General features: G+C 32.7%; 1 pseudogene; it reads left to right on the forward strand.

Annotated features, from left to right (window-relative positions):
- Nucleotides 1-10,810: 10,810 nt before the first annotated feature.
- Nucleotides 10,811-13,146, forward strand: LOC116107632 (annotated as a pseudogene).
- Nucleotides 13,147-16,836: the final 3,690 nt, after the last annotated feature.

The following is a 16,836-nucleotide window of genomic DNA, read 5'->3' on the forward strand; positions in this document are numbered from 1 at the left end:
AGCTAACTTCGGAGAGCCAACAAAAATCTTTCTATAAAACAATAGATTTTGAATCCTAAAACTTAGAAAATTCTATTTTTGAAACCCTTATTTAACCAAACATATTTGGAATGATAATTTGTTTACCAAACATATTTGGAATGATAATTTATACAACAAGTGATTATGAGAAAAGATCTGATGTAGTAATCTCAAACCTTACACAGTGTATCTAGCTAATTACCTTTATCTTACTAGTTATTGAACAACACATTTTACTAGAGTTCTATATTATATCTAAGGGGTGAACATAATTTTAGGATAGAATCGGAACTGGTGGGTACTCGGGGTTCTGGTTTCGGTTCCTACCTAGAATTGGCTTTCATAGGGTCGGTTTTAGTTCCACCACTGTAGGAATCGGGAACTGGTGCCGAAACTAAGATTCAGGCACCCAAGGAGGAACTAGGATTGAACTATAATTTTTGTAAACTATTGGGGGTGAATGAAAAGGCTGTATTTGTAATTTTTTTTTCAAAAATAGGGAGTAATTGGAAATTATTCTGGGTACCCAGAATTGGAACTTATGTTTCAAGTTCCGATTCCTAGCTTTGGTTCCAGTTCCAAATCCAAATCCAAGGAACTAGCTGATTCCAGTTCTGATTCCTTTGAATTAGGGTAGGTATCTGAACTCGATCACCTCCAATTGTATCAATCTATCCTTGTATTGAGTTACATAGGTTCAAGTTTATATTTATATTATTTTTGGGCAACTTAGATTGAAGTATGGGTCTGTTGAACCTATTGTGATGAATCGATTGCTTGTCATTTATCTAAAATATGTGTCGATTATTTGTTAATTATCCAAAAAACTAAGACTACTCACTTTTATAAGTCTAAGACTGAATTCATTAAAGATAAAAACCAAGTAAATTTATATTCGAGATAGGATTGCTATACTCTTTCCCTTCCCAACCAATGATGTGATGAGTGTGGGATAGACTTGAACCCTCAATTCCAGTATAGAATTGACTCAAACCATTGGTCGGTTTGGGGAGTATCACATAGCATATGAGAAACCCAGAGTCTACGCACCGAATGAGAATTTGAACATGCTCTGAAACTATTTAGATTTCAAATATCAAAAGACAACTTGGATATACTCTAATACCACTTGTTATGGATTGAACGTTTGTCAATTACCTAAAAGACTAGTTTGTTAGACAATGTTGTCTATCTATCTTTACAAATCTCAAATTTACCCCATTTTTATCTCATGTGAGATGAAAAATACTAAGTGACATGATTTTCATATGAAACATGACTACTAGTAACACAACATAATCCATTGAAGTATATATCTCTCTTCATAAAATTTGGTGATATTTATACACTTGTACCAAATGAGGGGACCAAAATTTAACTAGAAAAAAAGTGCATGCAAGCTAGATCAAGAAGATTTTCCAATTTGAAGCTTGGGTATGAAACAAGTTAGAGAGCATTGGAATATTCAGAAAAACTAGTTGAAGAAGAAGATGATGAGAAGAGATGAGATGAGATGAGATGCTTAACAATAATAACAATAATAATATCAAAAGTAGTATCAATGCTTCAAATTCTTCAGGAGTTACATTTATTCTGATTACAACTACATCACACTCACTTTTAATTTGTTCTCTGCTTTATCATTTTTAATTTCTTTTTTGGGGTTAAATTTGGGTTAAGGACAATAATCCCTTTTATTTTTTAAAATAAAAAAAATCATACTGATAGTTAAGTTTTAGATATTAAAATAAATGAAGAAAACAGTTAGATAAGTATTCATTAACTTACAAATTGTAAGTTATGGGGGATTTGAGTCTTTGAATTTGAATTATGAAGTATTTTCCATTTTTTGGTTGAAGGTTTTTGGCATTTTGTAAACAATTGGGGGTGTATTTGTAATTTTCATAGTGTTTATTTGTCATTTTTTGTAACTAATATGGGTGTACTGTAATTATCCCGGGAACCCAATACCGAAACCAGAACCTGTGTTTCAGGTTTGGGCTTTAGCCATTGAGGAATTGGAACTAGTTGGTTCTGATTTCGGTTCCAAATTCCAGGAACCAGTCGATTCTAGTTCTAGTTCTATGGAATTTTTGTAAATGATTCGCGAATGATAGGTTAATTTTTGTAATCTTAGAATTTGAGGGGGAATTCTTGTTAATTAATTAAACCTCAGGGATGTCATGTTATTAACTCTTAAATTTATTATATAAATATAACATATTCGAAATGCTAGATTTCATTCTCTTATTTAATTCCTTGAATTGTCATCAGCAATTTCAAGATTTATTCTTTGCCCTTTTTCAAAATATTTTCTTTTGTGTTTTGTGAATCTAAAAGCAGACAACAACGGAATTGGATGCTGTACTTTGAAAAAAAAAAATTGGAGAATATCAAACTCATTTATAAAAAATTAATTAGTGGTTAATTGTCTAAATTATTAGAGAACATTCATTTGGAATATTTTTTTGGAAAGCAAGATTTTACTCATTTAGAAGAGACATGAAATTCTTCCTACACTGAAATTATCGTATAGTTTTAAGAAATGTATAATTAACATTTTTATTTTAGTTTTTATTTTACAAAAAAAAATGGATTATCATCTAAATAACTATGGAAAATGATATCTTATTATTGGATTTTATTGCGAATTCAAGATTAATGATCGATATTGAAAGAAAATAAAATTATTGAAGATAAGATTCCTACCCTTAGATATTACTATTAGAGATAACAAAGGTAAGATTCCTAAAATAAAGCATGTAACGATTCGACTAAAATACTTCGAAGATATTGGCGCATTTTTAACAAATAATCGTCGAAAATTTTTATAGTGCTCTACAATTAGTTTTTTATTAACGTCGATGTTAGTAAACTTTTGAACTATGATTTCAGTCATTATTCATTGTTACAAATTTATCGTCATTGTAAAAGTTACTATATACGCATTTTTTATCACATATAAATTATATAATTGTTATAATATTGTAAAATTCCACAATACCATTATAAATTTTGAGTATAAACTTATAGAAAAAAAAAAAAAAAAAAAAGACATCAATAATGATATGACAATGTATATATTTTACAAGATAATTTTGAGAAAAAGGACGATTCAACGTTGTATACGAGGGCATATAAAATCATATAATAATCCAACAGGTAAGATTATTTTTACACCAATAGAAAATTATTTTAAGCACTTGTTGAGTACAAATTATAAAATTTTAAAAATTTTTTTTCTATTTTAATTAACTTTCCCTTCAAAGAGCCTTTTATCTTTATATAGGCAATACAATAACCAAAAATACTAAAAAATTAGCAACAAAATTTGCCATTATCTAACTCCCATAGTACTGGGTAATACAAATATATACCTCGGTTGAATAGGTAAATGCAAGTTATATGGTTCTAAAGAAAAACCACTCACTATAGTGTATTCCACTCTAGTACCCACTATTGACTAATTTATTCAACAAATATATATTATAAAATGTGTACTCTATATAATAATAGTTGAATTAAAAGTTTAATTTGGATTGTTATTTCAATTTGAGTCCAATGGATTCAAGCAAGTTCACCATTGACCTCCTAGTTACAATTTTCAAGTAGCATTACTTATTCAAATTTTTTTTTTTTTTTTCTTTTTTTTGAGTATCAAGCATGCAATTTGTTTTTGCTTCCTTCCACTTATGCATTTTCTTATTCTAAAATCTTAATCATGTTGAATTAGACTAAAGCCCCTAATACATTCTTGTCAAAAAAAAAACAAACAGAAGAAATGGTAACAAAATACAAATTTTCTACTCAAACATTATTATGAGAAAAAAAAAAAAAAGGAATTTTTTTTTCACAAAATGAATACAATTTCGAAGGTTAAAATGATCGAATTTAATTGAATAACAATGAGATTATAACGAGAGATAACTTCTGAATAAGACAAATCCAACACATATTGTTCCTTATTCTATCTCACGAGTCTTGACCACCTTATAACTTGTACTTAGTATTAATTATGCTATTTATTCTAAAATACAAAAGATTATATATATATATATTATATATATATGCTATAAGTTGATCTCTCTTTGAATCTATTGACATGTTGACGCTTGATTTTGGACGCCAACGACTCGCACGTGAGAAGTGCTAAGCGACTTAGGAAACACGTGATGGATCCATGAAATTTAAATATGGAGCTAGATATATATTTTGCAGAAAATATAAATGAAAGATTGGCAAGAGGGGGTTTTTATAGTGGTTCAGATGCAACAAGCGACTCCTACATCCACTGTTATTTATTTATCTCTCCCTATTTCTATGATTTGCCCGTAAGGCATACAAAGATGAAGAAATACAGTGTTTTTACAGAGAGAAAGAATTGAAAATAAAGCCAAATCTCACCTCACCTCCAGCCTCCCTTTCTTCGGGAAGAGAAAATCCATTTATTCACATTTGCACTCAATGCAATAGTGTTTTGCAAGCTGCCTGACACATGGAAGGCTCTCGTCCATTCATCTCTTTGAAATGAGATAAAGTTGGTGAGAATACTTTGGAGATATGGGCTTGGCAGCTGGTACAGAGAGACATTAATTGTGCTGACATAGGCTTGACTTTTAGGCTAACAGAACCCCTAGTTTTGAAGTGCGTTGCACTTTAGAAACTAAGTCTTTGATCTGACTTGCTGCAGTCTCGAACTGAAGAGCTCGAACTGAAATCTGTTAGGAAAGTGATCAGAAATCTGTTAGGAAAACGACCTGAAATCTGTTAGGCGCAACCAGAAATCTGTTAGGAACGCCAGAAATCTTTATAGCGACCAAAATCGTTAGACAACGACCAGAAATCTGTTAGGAACGCAGAAATCTGTTAGAGACACCAGAAACTGTTGGACGAATCTGTTAGAACGACCAGAAATCTTTAGACGACCAGAATCTGGTAGGAGCTCGACCTGAAATTTGGTAGGAGAATGACCTGAAAGGTCATAACAGCTCAATCTGAGCAAAACGACTCAACTTGAGAGCAAAACACCTCGACCTGAGAGGTCAAACGAGCTCAAAAAGCAAAACGACCTCAATTTTAGAGGTCAAAACGAGCTGAATAAGCAAAACGACCTCAACTTGAGAGGTCAAAACGAGCTCATGACAAAACGACCTCGACCTGAAGGTCAAAACGAGCTCAAAAAGCAAAACGACCTCAATTTGAGGTCAAAACGACCTGAATGAGCAAAACGACCTCAACTTGAGAGGTCAAAACGAGCTCAATGAGCAAAACGACCTCAATTTGAGAGGTCAAACGAGCTCAAAAGCAAAACGACCTCAACCTGAGAGGTCAAACGAGCTCAATGAGCAAAACGACCTCGACCTAAGAGGTCAAAACGAGCTCAAAAAGCAAAACGACCTCAATTTTAGAGGTCAAAACGACCTCTCCTCGACCTGAGAGGTCAAAACGACCTGAATGAGCAAAACGACCTCAACTTGAGAGGTCAAAACGAGCTTAATGACAAAACGACCTCAATTTGAGGTCAAAACGACCTCAATTTTAGAGGTCAAAACGACCTAAACTTGAGAGGTCAAAACGACCTAAACTTGAGAGGTCAAAACGGCTCAATGAGCAAAACGACCTCAACCTGAGAGGTCAAAACGAGCTCAAAATCCAAACGACCTCAATTTGAGAGGTCAAAACGAGCTCGACCTGAAAAGGTCATGACGAGCTCGACCTGAGAGATCATAACGAGCTCGACCTAAGAGCACAAGAGATCAGCGATCTCAGCGTGTGATCAGCGATCTGAACACGCGATTTGAAGCTAAAGATCCGCGATCTAAAGTTGAGGATCAGGATGGCATGGGCGTGCGATCTGTGATCTGGCCACGCAATCGAAGAACTCTGATGCGTGCGATCTGCGATCTGGCCACGCGATTGGAGAATTCTGATGCGCGATCGAAGAATTCTCACGCGTGTGATCTACGATCTGGCCACGCGATCGGAGAACTCTGACGCGGGTTTGAGACCTGAGCACGCCATCAAGGAACTCGGACGCAGGTTAGACAATCGGACCTGCATGGGCCACCAAACTGTTGACGCTTGATTTTGGACGCCAATGACTCGCACGTGAGAAGCGCTAAGCGGACTTAGGAATCACACGTGATGGATCCATGAAATTTGAATATGGAGCTGAGATTATATATTTTGCAGAAAATATAAATGAAAGATTGGCAAGAGGGGGTTTTTATAGTGGTTCAGATGCAACAAGCGACTCCTACATCCACTGTTATTTTATTTGATCTCTCCCTATTTCTATGAATTTGCCCGTAAGGCATACAAAGATGAAGAAATACAGTGTTTTTACAGAGAGAAAGAATTGAAAATAAAGCTCAAATCTCAGCTCAGCCTCCAGCCTCCCTTCTTCGGGAAGAGAAAATCCATTTATTCACATTTGCACTCAATGCAATGAGTGTTTTGCAAGCTGCCTTGACACATGGAAGGCTCTCGTCCATTCATCTCTTTGAAATGAGATAAAGTTGGTGAGAATACTTTGGAGATATGGGCTTGGCAGCTGGTACAGAGAGACATTAATTGTGCTGACATAGGCTTGACTTTTGAGGCATAACAGACAATTTCTTATTCTATCACCATATAGTACCAAGTTTGGGAAAAGCTATAGGGCTCCATTTTAAAACCCTAATTGCTTTTTCTGATGACATGTTTTACACATAGATTTGCTAGGAACAAAACAGCATGCATGCAACTAGTTAATTATTAATTATCCCAATTAATTCCTTAATTAAACAACCATAAAAGGACATGCCATTGACTAATTACTTATAAAAGCAACTTAATATTATATCTAACTAACAAAGTTAAGTCAAGAAGCATCGATAAAAAAATTAAATAAATAGATTAATGAAGAGAAACCTTTTCTGAACTATAAGTATATTATCCATCCATGTCACCCATTAAGGGATGGATTCTCATGCAATATTGGACTTTGGGATCCATCCACAAACCAAACATGAAAATCCAAAATTATAAATACTATGAAAATAAAATTTATGTGCAACAAAACCATATGCATTTAACCACCCTTAAGTAGCCGAGTGAGGTGATAGGGATTTTTGGATGTATTACTCAAGAGTTTTGAGTTCGATTCTCCTCAGTTGTTAATATGAATGATCACTAGAAAGATTGCTCGGACATTAACTTCAAGGTCTCAGATGATTAGTTGAGGTATGCACAAACTAATCTAGACACCCATGGTCACCAAAAAAAAAAAAAAAAAAAAAAAACACTATGCATTTGATCAATAAAAAATTATCACATTTATAGCTATCTTAATCTAACCTCATACTCACCTTAATGACTTGACCCATATGTAAAGTAAAAATACTTTGACAACAAAGATAAATTAAAAAATATTACTATCAAAATCCAATAACACTATTTACTAACAAAATATGTTTGAAGGGTTGATTATCAAATATTATAAAAGGCTTTGGTCTCCTTAACCAACCCAATTGGTTATTAAACTAGCAAAAAGACAAACTTTGACACCATTTTTAAAAGAGGTGGTTTCTAATAAATTATAATATTATATATACTTTTTATAGGTTTTGGCAAAGTGGGTTTTCAATTAAAATTGAAAAACAAAGCATACTTTGCCTTTGCATATAATTAAATTGTTCAAATGTCAGCAAGGTCAATATCAAATTATTCCAAAGTATAATATAATATAAATGTTTATGATATCCATGAAAAGCTAGCATTGCTTTTCATTACAACTCCATATATACAAGTAGGACAAGAAAAAACAAACTCTTCTTCTAACAGCAACAGTTTTTTGTTTTTGTTTTTTCTGTTTTTAGCAAACTAAATGCCCATCTAGTCAAAGGTGCTTAGAGAGAATAAAAAAAAATTCCCTGACATGACTCAAAGTAATTAATCCTACACCATTAGATTTTTGTGTGTATATATACATTTAGTAAATATAGGGAATGTCGGTAATTTGAGAATTTTTTTTAAACCGTTCAATCAATGTTTATATTATAAGGAATTTATGCATTTAGTAAATATAGGGAATGTTGGTAATTTGAGAATTTTTTTTAAACAGTTCAATCAATGTTTATATTATAAGGAATTTATGCATTTAGTAAATATAGGGAATGTTGGTAATTTGAGAATTTTTTTTAAACCGTTCAATCAATGTTTATATTATAAGGAATTTATGCATTTAGTAAATATAGGGAATGTTGGTAATTTGAGAATTTTTTTTAAACCGTTCAATCAATGTTTATATTATAAGGAATTTATGCATTTAGTAAATATAGGGAATGTTGGTAATTTGAGAATTTTTTTTAAACCGTGCAATCAATGTTTATATTATAAGGAATTTATGCATTTAGTAAATATAGGGAATGTTGGTAATTTGAGAATTTTTTTTAAAACGTTCAATCAATGTTCATATTATAAGGAATTTATGCATTTAGTAAATATAGGGAATGTTGGTAATTTGAGAATTTTTTTAAACCGCTTAATCAATGTTTATCAAGGAATTTATGAAGGAACAAAGTGAGAGTCAATTCTCAAAATTTTGCAAATTGAGATGAGTTCTTGCCAGTTATATCGCATAGCATACCACAACCAACCAATAACTCAACAACATACAATTTAAGAATAATATTATTGAGTGGGATTTAGTTCAAAGGATTTTTAATTGATGGATCTGAAGAAGCTGGCAGAATTGCATTTAGGCAAGCATTTTCTGATGTAAAATGGAACTTATTCTTCATATTCATCCACCTGAATTAGTGCCATCCATAGTCTTTTAACAAAGATTACTACACTGAATTCCCACGGAGTCAAATCAAAACCAATATACCAACATTATCACATTCCCATTAAAAAAAAAAAAAATTATGTTTATGTTAAAAAAAAATCAAATTATATATAAATACGAAATTACAATGCTAATAATCACATTTTTTTTAAATCCAGGTTAATCACTTGTTAATTATCTAAAAACTAGCGTATTAGATGATGCTGCTGATGTACTCTACTCTTATAGGTCCAAAATCCAGCCATTTCTATTCTTGTAAGATTGTAACAAAAACAACGGTAAAATACTGAAATATTAAAATTAAAAGATAAAAGTCTATGATTTCCAATTCAAGAAAATTTGAATGTTGAATCTAATGTTTATTAGTGGTATTAAACAATTATTTTTTTGTTTGATGACCGAGAGTGTCTGGATCAGTTTGCATGCACCTCGACTATTCTCCTGGTACCTTAAAACTACTGACCGGATGTAAACTCTAGTGGTTACCTCTATTAGCAGTCGTAGGGATTCAAACTCGAGAAATCATGTAAACTTAGATTCTCCTTTACTCTTTTACTACCAGGTTACTCAGTGATACTTGTATTAAACAATTAACGACACTATAAGCAAGGTATGTATTTTAAAATAATGCTTATGAACAAAATCCTATCACCATCGTATCAACGGTTTTAAAATAAATGTATATGTGATAGAAATTAATTAGATGATTATGTAGGAATGATAAAAGAAAAATATCTATCTAATCACTGGATAAGAATATTTCCACAATAATGAAACGTGGCATAAAGCATTTAGGAAAATGAAAGAATATTATAGTCATAATTTTGCTTTTTCAAGAAGAATTCAAGCTAAGAATTTTCATTCTAAGCAACAAACACATCTTCAAAAAGTTCCAACCGCAACGCTGCGTCCAGTTCCAGTTATTTCATGCTAATTAAGACAAATTGATTAAAAAGAAAAAGAAAAAGGCAAAGGCAAAGGCACTTACCAAATGTGGTGATGAACAATTAGTTAATTAATTAAATTTAATTAGTGTAATTGTTCATCATGTCACTATCTATAAAACACAAGCATGAAAGGTTTATACTGGCCTCTATCAATTAAAGTATCAATAACTCCCTAAAAAAGAATTCAGAAAATTAATAAATAAATTATGCTATTTGCAAAGGTGGGTGGAATTATTGCTGGATCTCATTCCTTATTCTATAGCAAAATTTTCTGGCCATAAACACACACACACAAGCAAACCCATTTGTGAAAGCAACTAAACACTTCCATGCACTTGTTTAAAACTTATGTCATTCCTTCAAGAATCCACGCACAGAATCACACACACCCACCAAGCAAATCACATTATTTTTAATAATATTAAACAAAATTGAAATGTTTTCATCTTTTTTTTTTTTTTTTAATGACGGAGATGTTTGGGTAACGTGGCATACCTCGACTAATCCTCAAGTCTAATGAATACCTACAGCCTAATGTTTCAAGAAAACAACAAATTGATAGTTAGCTCAAGATGTTCATCACAAGAAGTCAAATAGGGAGTAAACTTCTTAACTACAAGCCGACTCCTTGGAGTTGCTTTCATCTCGTTGCCTTCAGAGGCAAACCAGAAAAGTTATTGACAGGGCCAAAGTTTAATAATGTCCAACGAATTACATGTGTTCGAAGAAAAAATTGGATCTAGGAGTGCTAGGAAAATGAATCATGATAAATAAGAAAACATATATAAGATGAAAATAATATATTCTTATTTAAATTTGAAATGTTGGTGGGACCTAGTATGGGTATACCTAGGGCTTGAAAACAGCTTCACCCCTGGTTGCATATATAAATATGATACTCTATAGTTCATATTTTGTCAAGCACTATACAATTGTACAAAAACTTAGACAAATCAAGCAACCCTTTCATTGTTAATTAATTTCAAGGGGGTGTATTTGCAAAGTTTTCAAAATGATAGGATGGGAATATATACAAAGTGGTGGTAGCCATGGCTCCCTCTATGTTGCATTAATTTTAGGGTATGGCTCAGTGAAGTGGTGGCACATCTTCACACGTGAGCAGTGCGACGCCATAAACCGTTTGGTTAGTTTCTTCACGATGCCCTTGTTCACTGTCGAGTTCACAGCTCACATCGATCCTTCCAAATGAATTATCTCTTCATCGGAGCAGACGCAATCTCGAAGCTTATAATCGTCGTGGTGCTCGCTTCTGGGCAAAGTGTAGCAGCAAAGGGAGCTATGCTGGTCCATCACGAGCTTCTCTTTGTGCACTGACAATGCTCTCGTCGTCGGGGTGCCTTTGCTGAAGGCTATGTATGGCCAAATGGCTGTCGATCTTGTGGTGCAAGCTCGGTTATTCAAGCATCATTTGGCTGACATTTTTGCTGTTGTTTTGGAGTTTCGGAGGACATACACGGAACTTCACTGCTTCAAATTCAAGCGTCGAGATGCTGAGAAAGATGTGGAGGGAAGTTCGAGTGATGAGACAAGTAGCAGCCATTTTTGGTTCTTAATGAAGGTGTGTGGCTGAAACTACATGAATCCTAATTCCTATGCCTGTATTGTTGGCATTGCTTGGGCTTTTGTAGCCAACAGGTGAGCAAATTAATATTTGGTTTTTGTTTGAAACTTTTCTGATGTGACTGGAAATCTCAGGTCAGTACAGACGACGTGTTCTCTAAATCGGAACATCTGATTTATGTAACTTTTTAGGTGGCACTTTGAGATGCCAAGCATCATGGAAGGATCTACTTATATGTCTAGAGCTGCAACAGGCACTGCCATGTTTAGTATGGGTAGATTCTTGATTTGTCTCATAAACTCAAATATAAAGAAAATTATTATAACGCTGAAAGTCTTAAATTTTATTTCTTTGTTATGGAAAATATTAAATATAATGGGAATATTTGGATACATATATATTTGCAGGGATCTTCATGGCTTTGCAAGAAAAGTTGATTGTTTGCGGGCCTAGCTTGACTATTTGGAATGGTTTTAAGGTTCATAGCTGGCCAGCAGCCATGGCTATTGGTGCTATTGCTATGGGTTTGCATGGTGATGTTTTACGCGTTGCTATTATTCAGGTAATTTATTTTACATAAATTATTATTATACCATAAGAAATAACTACAATACAGGTATTAGTAAAAGTATCGATTCTAAAACATTCTTTTATTTATTTTTAAATATAATATTTTAATCTAGTATATATAAATATATCATGAATTAATATCGTAATATGACCCTTTTAAAATCATCATACCTAAAGATGTCAATGAGTCAATATAAACATTAATTTACATGTTATTTTGTACATACAATATGCTAATGTTGTGCTACTTATATAATAAAATATTATTTCACATGTAATATATTCAACCATATAATTAAATTATATGAACCAATTTGATGATTTGACACCTCTAATATTTTCTATTTAAAAGCCATAAACTTGAAAATACACAAATAGTTGTAAAAACATATTGTGGGATCTTATGTCACTTATTTTAATACTAATGAATTTGCTTTAAGACTTATAGAGACAACACAATGGACATTACGTTGGACATGCAATTGTTTAATTAATTAAAAATATATGGTCGATTATTTTCTATATTATAGTTATTAATTAATTTATGTTGTTGCAGGCTGCACTGCCACAATCCATTACATCCTCATCTATGCTAATGAATATGGACTCCATGCAGATGTGCTTAGCACTGCGTAAGTTAATGCTTTATTATTTATTAATTATCGAAACATTTTATCAAACAAAAACTTTTTTATTTATTTCCCTTGAGATTTGACCTACTTATAAATAGATTAAATAAGAGATATATCAAAATCATATATATTTCTTGTATAATTTAAGAATTTTTTTGATTTAATGCGGCTTATCAGTTGTATACTCGTCTAGCTAGTAAATCTTAACATCTTATGATCACAATATTTATTTATATTATTAAAAAAATAATAGATAGATCGAATTATTATATGAATGACGTATATGTTTGTTTTAATTAATTTACGATGATTTTAAAATATATTCATATGTAATTTTTTTCATATTCTATAGCATAAAATTAATGCAACCTTTTGAGATATGGAAATTATCTTTTATATACTTTTTTTGCAGGGTGATCTTTGGCATGATAGCATCACTTCCATTTTGATTGCATATTATGCAATTCTGGAGTTTGTACATTAATCCTTCAATCAGAATTTTGAAGAAAATTAAGAAGGGTCGACAGAAAATAATATGCTGCCTTGGCCCTCTCATTATATCTCTTAAAAAAAAAACTATGGAAATATTCAAATCCAAATAGAGATTTCTGCTATTTGCTGTATAAATCTTGATCGCAAATTGATCTAGAAATTAGTTACAGATGATTTTTGCTAATCATCCAAGTGAAATTTTATATTTCTCTCGGACAATTTTTTTTCTCTTTTGTTATATGCTATACTTCATCGTGTAACTTCAAATTTAATCACCCTAATTGATACCAAGTCATTATCGTATTAATTAATAAATTTTTAACTTAAAAGATACTAAAATTCTTCTCTCATAATAAGTAATATACTCTATCTTAACTTTAAGGAGTTGGCAATAATGTTTGCTTCTTTCATTGACAACGCAGGTTCAAATTTTTGGACCATTTAATTTGTGGTTTACTTAAAATATTAGATTTGTAAAATAGTATTTTAAAAGTCTGTGGATGAGAAGTGTCATTAGACCATTATTTGAATGGGAAAAAGTGATTTACTCTTAAGTTTATTACTAAATCAAAATCTGAATTGATGCCTCTACTTCTTATACATTAATCTCATTCTTGTCCCTCTAATAGAAATTATAATTTATTGTGCCCTAAAATTTATTTTATTTGTTTCTACAAAATGGGATTATTGATGAGTTAATTTTGTGATATATTTTGTTTGGCATATTGACATTGATGATGGATGGTGGCTGTGGTGGAATCAAAACTAAATGCTATTAATATATGCTAGTAAAGAATTAACTGGTATCAAATAATCAAGTCAAAATTGACTTAAACAAGCCTAGGCAATTTAATTTTCATAAAATGATAGAACAAAAGAGGGTGATGGAAAAGATTGCTAAAAGGGAAAAACATGACTTTCTAACCAAGATAGAAAATTCTCATGGATGTTAGCCATGGAAGCTTTGCACTATGTAGGGACGGAGCCACTAAGTGGTAAGTGAGGGCTCATGCTCCCACTGAACTTGAAAAATTTTCAATTATTCCTTTATACTCTATGTTTTAACATTAATAACCCTTTATTTTATTTAATCAAACATATCTTAAAAGCTCTTGGGGATAGTTTTAATGCCGTAAAAGCAATAAAATATCAAACATATTTATTTGAAATCAATTTGTTTTATACATACTGCATGTAATACACAATAGATTATAAAACTCGTAACATGAAATCAAACGTCGTACATATCATATTTACTAGTATCAATGTCGATGGTCACATACCAGTACAAATGTTTAGGATTTAGGGTTTAGCATTTTTTGTTTTTATTTTTATTTCTTTTTTTTTTTTTTTTAGTTTATTAGTTATTATTATTATTGGTAGTATAAATATGTGAGGGTGTCAAATTCCCATTTATAGAAATTTATCCTTTATCCAATCCAACACAAGTTTCAGCCAACTCCACTTAGGTTTGAATCTAAAAAGCCCAATTTCTTTCCCAGCTTAAGGCCCAAAATCAGCCCATTATCCTCTAAACTTTTGCTAGCCTTCACACAAATTACGATAGACCCAATTTCAGCTTTTTAAATGGATTACTTTTTTGGTACTATCTACAACAATATCATTATGCTTAAAATTTTTTTTTAAAAAAAAAAATTGTATATATCATTTACAGGTGATAATTTAGGATTTATGTGATAAATCAAATCATCAAAAAGGGTTTATAATTATATTAGAATCTCACATCGGGATCTCACACCCACTAAGTGTGGTACTTAAGCATAAGGGCTTTCCCACCTATTAGGTCGATCTTTTGGGTTGGGTTTTTCATTGGGCTTAAATTCTAACATTGGTGATTTTCATCGAGAGTTAGATTGCAGAAAGGGCTACCTATAGACTAGATTAAGGTACAATGTGCATCGAATAACTGATAGGTGAGTGAAGCCATCCAAAGGAAAAAAGGGCTACCATCGGGTCAGTGTCGATAGAGTGAAAGCCACTATGGACGTCAACTTTTGAAGGGAGTGCAATGTTAGGATCTCACATCGGGATCTCACACCCACTAAGTGTGATACTTAAGCCTAAGAGCTCTCTCACCTATCAAACCGATCTTTTAGGTTAGACTCTTGGGCTTAAGTTTTAACAAATTTTAATTAAAAATGTTCAAATTGCATAAAAAGTTTACTTAAACCATAACAACTCAGGAAATATATAAGAAAATATCTCATTATATGTCATTGTAAACATAAATAAAAAAAAGGTTTCCATGGATTCTCAAGTCTTTTAGACTCGTAATTAAGTCTAACTTGTTGGTAAATAGATAATAAGTTCACTAAAACACTATTAAACTTCCTGCATTATTGGCTGGTTTATTTATTTACTACGTTATTTATGATTTGTACTTGGAATTTGTTTGCATTTGAAGTTTGAAGTGGGTAACATTAAATATTAAATTTGGATAAGAAAAGGACAACATTTCCCAAAAAAAAAAAAAAAATTTGGCAACACCGACAACAAGAAAAATAGAACTGTAAATAAAACTAAAAGGACAAAAACATACAGTATAAAGGGGGTCGTTTAAAGTCCTGTGCATAAAGACGATATTTAATGCGGCCACAAGAAAATCTGTACATTGACTAGAGGGGACCAGGGGAATCTGCTAAATAAAAATCGAGTAAACGACTCTTTCCCACCTAAAAAATATCTTAATGACCCTTTTCCACAACTTTTAAAATCCAACTTTCTCACTTAAAATTTAAATCTATTAGTAATTTTTGTTGTAAAGAAGGACAAGATAGTTAAAAGCTAGTTGAAAGAAAGGACAAAATGATTATATTGTTGTTTTGATTGGAGACATTTTCAAACCTGTTAAGGCCAAAAATCATCCTTGGCCAAATAGAAAAACGAGACCGAATGAGGAAGAGACCAGGCCTAATCCCAATGTGGTCCAATTCGGATTAGGCCCATCTGGTACGAGATATTGTTGGCCCAAACCATCCGAGCCTAAGCCCCCTAATCTCAGTCCACTTCCTTAACCTATGAGCGAATTCAAAGCCCATGGACATTCACAAATCACTTTCCTATTCGAGATCACTTTCTTGTTCGAACATTGGTAAGACAGCTCACCACCGCCCTAATTCCTCTAGAGTCCATGTTAGAGTCGCACTAGGATTCCCTCTCATGCCAAGATAAGGGGATCAAAGGGCGTATTCCTAAAGGAAAGGGATTGCTACGAGAACTCCCAATCCTACCAGGATGGGGAGACCAGACAGTCACTATATAAAGAGAGGCCAACCCTCTCACAAGGTACATTACATTACACCTTCACACCCGGAGTTCCTACTTGAGAACTTTACATCACCGCCGTAGTCACAGTCCCCGACTAGACTTTTGGTAACCTTTCTACCCCTTAGCCCTCACTAAATTAGCCTCTTTCAGCCTTGCTGACTTGAGCGTCAGAGTGCCTACGACAAACACTACCCCGATGTTTTCCGTCGCTTCACATTTGTTTCTCTACATGTGCAGGTACAACGGATCTAGTGGCTTCAACCTCACGGGATCAGACCCTCCTTCTGTACAGATAGATTTTTACGTCTACAAAACCCTAATCGCCAATTTAGACAGTTTGGCATGATTCTGGCGCCGTTGATCAACACCCCCCCCCCCCTCCCCCCCCCAAAAAAAAAAAAGTAACTCACCCATGGATAGCCTAACGGTAAAGGTGAACTAGAGGGTTGTGTATGACTTTAACTCACAATCCCA

Source organism: Pistacia vera, unplaced genomic scaffold (assembly GCF_008641045.1).
Source record: "Pistacia vera cultivar Batoury unplaced genomic scaffold, PisVer_v2 Contig544, whole genome shotgun sequence".
Classification (NCBI taxonomy): Eukaryota; Viridiplantae; Streptophyta; class Magnoliopsida; order Sapindales; family Anacardiaceae; genus Pistacia; species Pistacia vera.